General features: G+C 35.3%; 1 pseudogene; it reads right to left on the bottom strand.

Annotated features, from left to right (window-relative positions):
• Nucleotides 1-843: 843 nt before the first annotated feature.
• LOC138824974 (U6 spliceosomal RNA) lies at nt 844-940 on the bottom strand (annotated as a pseudogene).
• Between the last annotated feature and the right edge of the window lie 9755 nt (nt 941-10695).

Raw genomic sequence — 10695 nt, 5'->3', positions numbered from 1 at the left:
CTGCTGGGAATAGAAATAGAAAAGATACTCTGTTGAACCATTATATCAAACCAGGTCTGAAGATCAACTTGGATGAAACTGCATTTAATATTGCCACAAAAGGATAAGTATGTATCACTACCACTTTGAAGTTGTGGAAGGCTGTACAAATTGTTCTCCTAAGTTGTAATGGTTTGGTTAAGTTTCTTAAATTTCAAAAATGCCAGTCCATCCTTTGTGTCCCTTAAATTTTTTTTCACAATACAAAGCAACAGCAATATCTTACTTTAAAAATTCATGGATTCCATGGTATTCTTTCAAGAGAATTGCCTGACTTTTATGTCAAAATGTATTAAAGAGTTGTTTGTATACATCTATAATGATTTCTGCAGTTTGTGATTTTTTAAAATCAGAAATAATTTTAACTTCTCTGTTGAAATGAATAGTATAGAAACTAAAGTTTTCCTTGTAGTTTTCTGAAAAAAAGTATGTCTGTGTTTGTATAATATCCATAATCTATTTCATTCGCTCCTAGATATAATACTTGGAATTCTACATTGTTATATAATGTATAGGTTCATTAATAAATGTGTCCTTTCAGACTGCATTCCATATAGAAGAAGTTTAAGATTTCTTTTTTTCCTAGGTCCTTATATTATTTTATTTCCTTGGGATAAAATTACAATGTTATCTAATTTCAAGTTTTGTAAAGGTTATGCTATGTAAAGGCCTTTCTAAGGTGAAGAATTAATACACTGATGTGAATCTAACCTTTAATTCTATAAATTACATGTATTGTTACACTTGTTTTTTTGTAATTAACTTTTTAATAACTGTTTTTCATTTCTTGCATCAGAAGAAAGAAAAAATATGGAATACTTCACAAATTTTCATATCATCTTTGTGCATGTGCCATGTTAATCTCTGTATTGAAATTTGGGTAGACCTGCTTCTGAAGCATGTACTACCCTCTAAATTTAAGTACTTAATGATGCAATCTTTATACAGGCATCTATCCATGGTTCCCTATTTGTAACAAGGAACCCTTATTGTTCCTAAAAATGCTATTGATCTTATTTCTCTAAAATTCTGTGTATAGTGGAAAATACATATCGTTTGGTCGATTACTCACATTTACAATTTTTTGTCAATGTCTATTTTGTCATTTTCATTTTAAATTTAATCATACTTTGAAACCTTTTCAGCTAAGTCCAAAGGTGATGGCTTTTCAAGTACTTATTTATCAACTCAGTTAGCTTTGTAGAGCTAATGGATTCAAAGTAAGACTTGCTTAAGAGCTACTTCTAAACTACTGCAGCTTAAAATTTCCCAAATGAGGTCTTGCTGGGACAAATGTTTATCTGAACCTTTACCCTTCTTCCATGTAGGAACAGACCAACCAGAATATCTTACCCTGTCAGCATAGATTGTCTTACTGGAACAAAACTAATCTTAGTTACAAGGAATCATAGAGAGATGAACAGTTCAGACAGAATTTTTCAGAATGGAAGATATTTTATCAAAATATAAGTGTTTATTATACTTATCATTTCAAAAGTAGCTAAAGCCAAGAAGGTGAAAAAATTGTTCATATGCATGATTACCTACTGTTCTAGCCTGTGCATCATCCAATCTGGCAGGAATTTACACTACTGATTTTCTATCACCAAATATTTCCATAGCTCCTGAAGAAGGCCATATGTTTCTCCTTGATATTAGGCCTGAAATTGGTAATGTTTTAATCATAGTGTTTCTTCTTGCCTCTAGGCTGTAAATCTACAAATGGTAAAGCTTTAAGTCTAACTCTACCAAAAACTGAGGTAGAGATAATGGAATAATACTTTAAAACAGAGTTGCTGGGGCTGGGAAGGTGGCTCAGTGGTAGAGCACTTGGTTTGCATGCTTGAGGCCCTGGGTTGGATTCCTCAGCACCACATAAGAAAAAAGCCGGAAGTGGCGCTGTGGCTCAAGTGGTAGAGTGCTAGCCTTGAGCTTAAGAGCTGAGGGACAGCACCCAGGCCCAGAATTCAGGCCCCACGACCGGACCCAAACCCCCCCCCCCCAAAACAGAGTTGCTTTTGATTCCCTAACCACAACACAATAATGCAAAACAATTTTTATTTTATATGTACTTATATATTTTATATTTATATGTGCTGATTTTAAATTTTACACAGAGAATCTTTCTAGAAAATAATTGAAGACTCATCTCAATTTCTCATTTCCTCCATTATTTCTGGACCCCAATTCCTTACAAGAATTAGCAGAAATCAATTGTGAAATGCAAGGCAACTTAAAATGAAAGATGAGATCACAAATCTGAGAGAAAGTACTGTAATTCAAACTTTCAATTTACTGATGACCAGCCCATATGAGTGAACAAAATCACAAATGAACAAGATTATTTTTAGTACCCCTCTCCTAATGATTAATGAAAGATTTCAGTGCAGCCAAAAAAATAGTTTCTGTAGGGCTGGGAAGGTGGCTCAGTGGTAGAGCACTTGCCTTGCATGCCTGAGGCCCTGGGTTCGATTCCTCAGCACCACATAAGCAAAAAGAAAAAAAGCCGGAAGTGGGGCTGTGGCTCAAGTGGTAGAGCTCTAGCCTTGAGCTGAAGAGCTGAGGGACAGTGCCCAGGCCTAAAGATCAGTCCCCACGACTGGACTCCCCCCAAAAAATAGTTTCTGTAATGATAGATCCATAATTGGTCTACCAAGGAAAGGAATACTTGATTTAGAGGTCAAATATCATTTAGAAAAACATTAACTGTGAAGATCCTTAGTGCTTCAATACACTGGTATTTCAGTAAACTAGGTTCTGTAGTATAAAAAATGTTGTCATTCTCAAACCAATGATAACATACATTTAATCTCCTGAAAGTATATTCATTTTCAACTAAACTATTTAAAATCACAATTGCCAAAATAACCCTTGACAAGTAGATGATAGTGACATTACAATGTTTTCAAGTGTAGGGAGCAAGTTAAAAGAGTTGATTTACGTACCCAGCACTAATACCAAACAAGTTAAACCATTCTTTAAAGTGTAGAAATAGTACCCCTCACAATTTGTGTTGTTTAGTGGGTGCCTTCCAGAAATGTGTTAAATAGATCAGCCTCCCATATTTCAAACCCAAATATTAGATAACAAAGTAAATTTCATCAAATAAGAAGGTACATTTTAAAAAGTCACTAATAACTGCCCTATCATGTGTTGTTTTATGTTTTCCCAATCTGTCTAACATAGTAAGAAATATGATTTTAAATCTTGAATATGGGTACTGATGAGAAATGTGACAAACATAAAATCTGTCTTCTATTTCTGTCATATTCCTCTAAGAAGTAAATTTTAGTTTTCTTCTTTTCCAAAACTTATAGGTAGTAGAAAAAATTATCCTATGCAAAATAAAATAATCACACACCATTGTCCAAAGCTATTTATAAAAAAAAAACTGGTAGTTAGGAATAAATTCTAAGCCATTTTTAAACTTTCTTATTGGTTAAAGATTAATCTTCCAAATGAATGAGAATAAAATCATGTCTAAGTGCTTAACATCTCCAGTCTTGCAAATTGTTATTGCAGATGAATGAATTATGGAAATATAAGCTGACAACAGTTCAAGTGTATGTGGGAGTGAAACTCCATGGAATGTATATAAACCTTTCAAAGTATTAACAGGCAGTTTAACAGAATGACTATCAGGAAATGGAAACCAGAGAGGAACAATAGTCAAGAAATAGAATGAATGAAAAATGGAACAAGGGGCAAGTACAGCTAGAATACGCAATGTACATATGTAATAAAGGAAGTGGTAAATCTGAACTAAATCTTGGAGAAAGGGTTGCTTGAGATTTATAGAAGGAGTGACTCTGATCCAGGAGCATTAGACAATTAGATGGACATATTTAATTGTAAAACACTTGCACAACCTTTTGAAATTCACTTAAAAACAACAATAAAACACACAAAAATCACAACCAAACAGCCATCTCTAGAGCGTATGAATATGCCCTCTCAAAATTTTAAGCAGTTAATGAAGGGCGGTCTTTGGAAAAGCAAAGAAAGCTGTTCAAAGAGGGACGTTTGGGGTAGGGGAGAATTTTGAACAGACTTAAAAAGATTGTCTAAGGTTATAAATCACCTATATCTACTGCAAATATTTTCTTCTGTGAGTGCTCTTTGTCTGAACTGGATACTCCAGTCCTGAGGCACACTTGATAGCTTGTGAAGAAAGAATGGAAGAAGCAAGATCAAGAACCTATTACTCCACTGGAGAGAAAATAGTACTCTATGTTTTCTCTCAATCTCTTCACTACTCCATTTTCATACTTTTAATAAAGTCATGTGATTTTGAAATTTCTTTCCTTCTTGGTTCTCACAAAATAATTGTTCAAAATAATTCATTAAATATTATTTGCCACTATTTTCTATCATGCTCTTTACTTGTTCAAGCGAGTCCATTAAACTTCCCCTTTTCATTTGGTTGCCACGAAAACCCAACAACTATGTTAATGAGGACCAACACTAATGCAAAACTTTGTCTCCAAAAATCCAGTCCAAGAACCTATAATCACAACTATTTGGCTATAATTTTTGTTTCTTTTTTCTTTTACCTTGAAATTTTCTTGTGTCTAAAGTGCCCACAAAAATAATTACTCCACCACTTTTTGGTTCAATCACTTCTAACCTCAACGATATATTTTGCTAACAAGATATTTAGAGGAAACCTAAGAATACTCCACTATTATCTTCTCTCTTAAGACTTTTATCTTCTCTCTTAAGACTCTCCTTAGATACCATATCAGGAACAGTGAAGTTATTCTTTGCAAAATTATTTAAATAGATTATTTTCCTCTTGGTCTTGTATTTGCTCAACATGATGTATGGAGAAGAATAGAGTTAAATCACCGATTCCTTGGATGACATTGTCTGTTACAAAGGCAATATTTCTATGTCCTACTCTTAGCTCTTGCTTGATTTCCAATCAATCACAACTTCTTGGCTTCAAGTCTAGTGAAGCTGAAGGACTATAAGACGTCCCCCACTGCTACATCTTCATGGTTTCTCTTTGAAAACTCTTTTATTTGGAGGTGGAATTTATTGTCATGTCTTCGTTCAATTTGTTCTTCATTACACTGAGCCAAATAGGCTCTGTAAAATCACTTAAGGTAGCAAAAACATTAAGACAATCTATATCAAAAAGTTTTAGTCTCCTCCACTGCTGACACCAAAATGCTTAGCTAGGGTATGTAGTAACGTGTTTTCTTACCTTTTCAATTTGCTCAATTATTTTCTGATCCCCAAACTTTTTGGCTTATGTAATAAAAGAAATCTTCACTATCTCATGTTAATAAGGATATTATTTTTTAAGCTACTATGAAATGTGAAATCATTGGTTTGAAGTATCCAATCAGATTTTTTTCTGTGTTTCAGTGCTTCACGTGCAAAGACATTGTGGAAAGTATTTAAAAAGAAAAGTGTAAACTCAATATGTTCTTTCATTGTGAAGGGCACTTTCTTCCTAAATATTTTGACTCAAATTATCTTTTTAAGAGAATTACTGTTTAGTAATTAAAGGTCAGTTCACAAATTGTGATGTCTTATTTAAAATAAAAACTTTGAATTTAAATTCCATTACAACCTTGTTTCACGCAGTAAGAGTATATTTCCTGGGTAAGGACAATTCTCATGGGAACCTACAGGATTTACAGCAAGGTTTGTGAGGTTTGTTTGTTTACTGTGAAAATGAGCCATCTTACCCACATTGCTCCTTCTCAGCTATGTCTCCATGAATTTCTTTGCATGAAAGCTTATTTTCTCAGGCAATTTTAAATTTTCTTAATAGGCTAAGTTAAAATTTTGAACAATTAAAATTCACCTGTCATAATTTTAAAACTATTTTGAAATTCCTTTATCAGAATTTCGAATTTACCAATGCTAATTCCACCTTTACCATCAAAAACAGTTAACATGTTGTTTTCATGATATAGTATCCATGAAACTATTATTTTCCAGTGACTTTGTTAGGCATATATATGAACATGATGCTGAGCAAAATGAACTCTAAGATATGGAAAGAGATATTTATTTGCAGTTGTTGTTTTTTTTTTTTTTTTTTTTTTTTTTTTTTTTTGGTCCGGTTGTGGGGCCTGAACTCTGGGCCTGAGCACTGTCCCTCAGCTCTTCAGCTCAAGGCCAGTGCTCTACCACTTGAGCCACAGCGCCACTTCCGGCTTTTTTCTTTTTTTTGCTTATGTGGTGCTGAGGAATCGAACCCAGGGCCTCAGGCATGCAAGGCAAGCGCTCTACCACTGAGCCAACTTCCCAGCCCCTGCAGTTGTTGTTTTTAATGTACTATGTGATTTCTATTTTCCTTGGGTTTTCCCCTATGGTTTATCTCCTACTGTGTTTCATTTTGGTACCCTGTGTATTGTGTATACATTTACCTTAATTAGGGAAGGGAAGAGGAACAACAAAATGGCGAGACAAAGGACAAAAAGCAAACCAATGCAATAGCAATACTCAGAAGACAATATGTTGGAAATGTACATTACAACTTGTGAGGGGTTTTGGGGTGAATGAAAACTGTGAGTAAAATGAGAGAGAGGATAATAAGTTTGAAAAGTTATGTATTCACTGCCTTACAATTGCTAACGCAGTGCACATCACTTTCACATTAAAATTAAATTTAAAATATAAGCTGCATGAAATAAAATTTCACTGTATTGGTATAGTAAATATTGTTCTTTATGTAGTAACTTTAAAAAAATCAGTACTGTTTGGCATCTAATTTGAATGAATTACCCCTTCTTTATGGGAGGGCCATCAACTTGAAAGTTATCCAACTAGACAATTTTTTCACAATATACTTGCCAATATTTTCAAAAAAGAATTAACTAGTACTTTCTCATACCAAAACCGAAAACCGTTTAATTCTATGGAAACCCAAAACTTTTAAAAGTAAATAAGTTGTTAAGAGGACAGAATATGTATGTTCTACAAAATTCCTATGACTAATAACTACTCACTTTCAAATTCTGAACATTCCATACCTGAGAGATTCAAAATAGTACCTGTTCCCATGTTATGTAATTCTGCAATAGATGCATTTTCCAATGGGGTGTTACAGATTGAGAAGTGAACAGAAAAATAGCCACATTCTGGTATAGGATAAAACTGTAAAGCATCGGTTATAATTAATTCTTCAAGAGTAAGCAATTGTTTATCAGATTAAGCTATTGTTTCTATGACCATCAATCCCAAAATTTATGCCATAAAGTCATCCTAGACCAACAGTTTCCAACTTGTAGGGTGCACCTCAAAATTCTCTTAATTCACATCACAAATAGCTTATCTCTATTGGGAAAAAATACTACACCTCTGCTAATGTGATGCCCTCCGTGTTCTGGAAAGAACACCACAATAAACTGGGTTGCATCATTTTTCCTCCACTGGTATTCTTGCAAATATTTATATTTATACTTTTTTTAACTATCATAGATATTCAGTACGCTAAGATCAGAAGATTACAGTTCAAAGCCCACCCAGGCAGGAAAGTTCCCTAGATTCCTATCTCCAATAAACTTCTCAGCAAAAGCCAGACACAAGTGGTACTGAGGTTGAAGTAGTAAGGCACAAGCCTCTACAACTGAGCCACATTCCCAGCCCCTGCTTGGTTTATTTAATCTAGATACAGATTAGCAATTCTGAACTTCTCCCGTGATATTATCCACTGGACTTCTCAGACTGTTTATGTACTATTTTCAAAGATGTTCTAACATTTGACACAGGGTATGAACATTTTCAATGCATCTGCCGGGTCTCTGATTCATTCCTCCATAGATCCAATCCCTTTAATATTGATTACTTGACTCTCTTACTATCTCTGGTCTTTACCTATGTAATATTCTCAAACTTTTTTGAAGAAAGTTCATTTGAGGATTTTCTCATTTTAAAAATTATTACTTGATTCTAGTTTTTCTCAGGACATCTTTTCTATTGTTTTCTAACTTTTCTACATATTCTGAGAGTTGCTTCAGAAGCACATATAAGTTCCTCTGTGCTTATGTGTATGTTTATATGTATGTTTGCAAAAGCCTCAAGCTCTTATTCATCATTCTTTCTCATGACTGTTATTCCATCACCTGAGCCATTTTTCCAATCCAGCTTTTGGCTGGTTAATTATAGATAGTGTCTCAAACACTGTTCTGCCCAGGCTGGATGCAAACTGAACTTCCCAGACTCCTTTACATTCTTAGGTTTCATTTATCCAGTAGAATCAACTTTTAAACTACAAACATTTTTTGAGTGTAATGTCTAAGCTGTAGTCCAGATTTTTAACTCAAGATTTCATATAAAGATAGATGAATATACAAATTACATATGCTGAGTGTACACTGTTAGAAATGTGATCCTAAGCTGGGTGGTGTTGAGATCTGAGGATTGGGGTTCAAAGCCAGCCCCAGTAGGAAAGTCCCGGAGACTCTTTTCTCCAATTTACTGCAAGAAAATTGGAAGCGGCACTGTGGCTCAAGTGGTAGAGCATTAGCCTTGAGCGGAATAGCAGAGGGACAGTGCCCAGGCCCAGAGTTCCAGTGCCAAGACCACCACCAACAAAAATATATAAGTAAAGGAAAGAAAAAAAGGTGATCTTATCCACCAGTTCATGGCTAGTATAATCCCTGCTCTCTCAAGATGGACTTTTTTTTTCAAATTAAGACCATGCTTTTATATCTGACTTGCATTTGAAACATAATTATTCTTCCATTCTACTTTCTACAAAGTTGTGTCATTAGCAAGCGTGATTTAGAATCTACTTCGTGTTCCACATAAGCGTAATACTTTCTCTATGTCACTTTCATAAATCTACATACTGGACTTGGCTTTATTGTTTCAACGTGGTCTTATTTGTAGAGTCTTCTGTAGTGTATTGAACCCTTATACTTAAACACAGAATTTCTCTTTCTCTTATTATTCCTATAGTTAACATGAGTTAACAAATTCATGTACACTTGGGAAATAATGTGCAGCACATACACTCACAAAAAAAATGATCTGAGAACCTTCTCCCCTTTAAAATTCGCCTTAATTTAAGGAGAATCTACAAATTTTGAACTCAATATACTCATGGATAATGTATTTATAAGAAATATAAATTTCATATTTTCTCTTTACTAAGTTGTCTGTGAAACACGTGTTAACACAGGTCCAAAGGTGTCCTTGTGTTATTTCGGTGAAGCCAGAAAACATTCATTATACCTCAAGCAGCACCATAGATTGTTCCTGAACGTAACTGTTACTGGATGTGGAAACTGATCCCAGGAGAGGAATGGAACATAGAAATTTGACAAAGTTAAAATTAACTTGTGATTTCCTTTTTACTGTAAAAGAAGAGAATCCGAAGGCTTGAAGGAAACTCTGTCCCTGACTTTTTATAGTGTGTTTTTACTCATATATAACTTTTCTGTAAACTTCTATTTGAGAGAATTACAAAAAGATATAATGTGCCATTTGATGGCTCGCATAGAACAAAAGGAAATAACGTTGTTTTAAATATGATCTACTGCAGGGGCTGGGAAGGTGGCTCAGTGGTAGAGCACTTGCCTTGCTTGCCTGAGGCCCTAGGTTAGATTCCTCAGCACCACATAAGCAAAAATAAGCCAGAAGTGGTGCTGTGGCTCAATTGGTAGATCACTAGCCTTGAGTTGAAGAGCTGAGGTAAAGCACCCACGCCCAGAGTTCAGGGCCACGACTGGACCCCCCCTCCAAAAAAAATTCTACTGCAAAGAAACAAAGACATGTTAGTTTAAAAGTGTTTTATGAATGGATATTTCACCCCTGAGATGATTCTTTTTCTTTTTTTTTGTCGGCCATGGGGCTTGAACTCTGGGCCTTGGCACTGTCCCTCAGCTCTTCAGCTCAAGGCGAGCACTCTACCACTTGAGCTACAGCGCCACTTCCGGTTTTCTGGTAGTTTATTGGAGATAGGAGTCTCACGGTCTCTCCTGCCCGGGCTGGCTTTGAACCGCTATCCTCAGATCTCAGCCTCCTGAGTAGCTAGGATTACAGGCGTGAGCCACCAGTGCCTGGCCCCTGAGATGATTCTTTTGTTGCATTAGTCAGTTATCAATTCCTTTAGTTTGGTCCTGAGTTCTCTAGAGCAATAAGGATTCCAAAAAAGCATCTAGTGCGTATGATCAGCAAAAGGAGTCACTTTTCAGACCAGTACTCCTTTAAGGAAGTTCCCAATGAAATATCTGTTTTTTTTTTTAGCTTGTGTTGGTTCTGCGGCTTGAACCCAGAGGTTGGACCCTGTCCCTGAACAATTTTCTTTCCTGCTCACCTACCCGCAAAACTAGTACTCTACTGCTTGAACCAAAACTCCACTTGTGTATTTTTTGCTGTGTAATTACAGATAAGAGTTTGACAGACTCTCCTACCTGGTTTGGCTTTAAACAAAGATAGTAAGAAAGCCAAGTGACATCAACTGTATAGACTTCTCTTTTCAAAAAGAAAATTTAGATGAAGTTTATTGTAAAGGTAATATTTGAAAATTTTTTCTTTCTTTATTGATATGAGCATACTTTACAGAGGAGTTAATTACATGGGCAAGATAACGAGTGCATTTCATATCAATCATTGTTGCCTCCTCTTTGTTTCCCCTTCCCATCTCTTCCCATATACCCCCTCCCCACACTTGATCCCCCCCCCCACCAA

Source organism: Dipodomys merriami, unplaced genomic scaffold, assembly GCF_024711535.1.
Source record: "Dipodomys merriami isolate MVZ:Mamm:240054 unplaced genomic scaffold, mDipMer1.0.p SCAF_1300, whole genome shotgun sequence".
NCBI classification, from domain to species: domain Eukaryota; kingdom Metazoa; phylum Chordata; class Mammalia; order Rodentia; family Heteromyidae; genus Dipodomys; species Dipodomys merriami.
The sequence above is the reverse complement of the archived record's forward strand: the minus strand, read 5'-3'. Positions and strand labels throughout refer to the sequence as shown.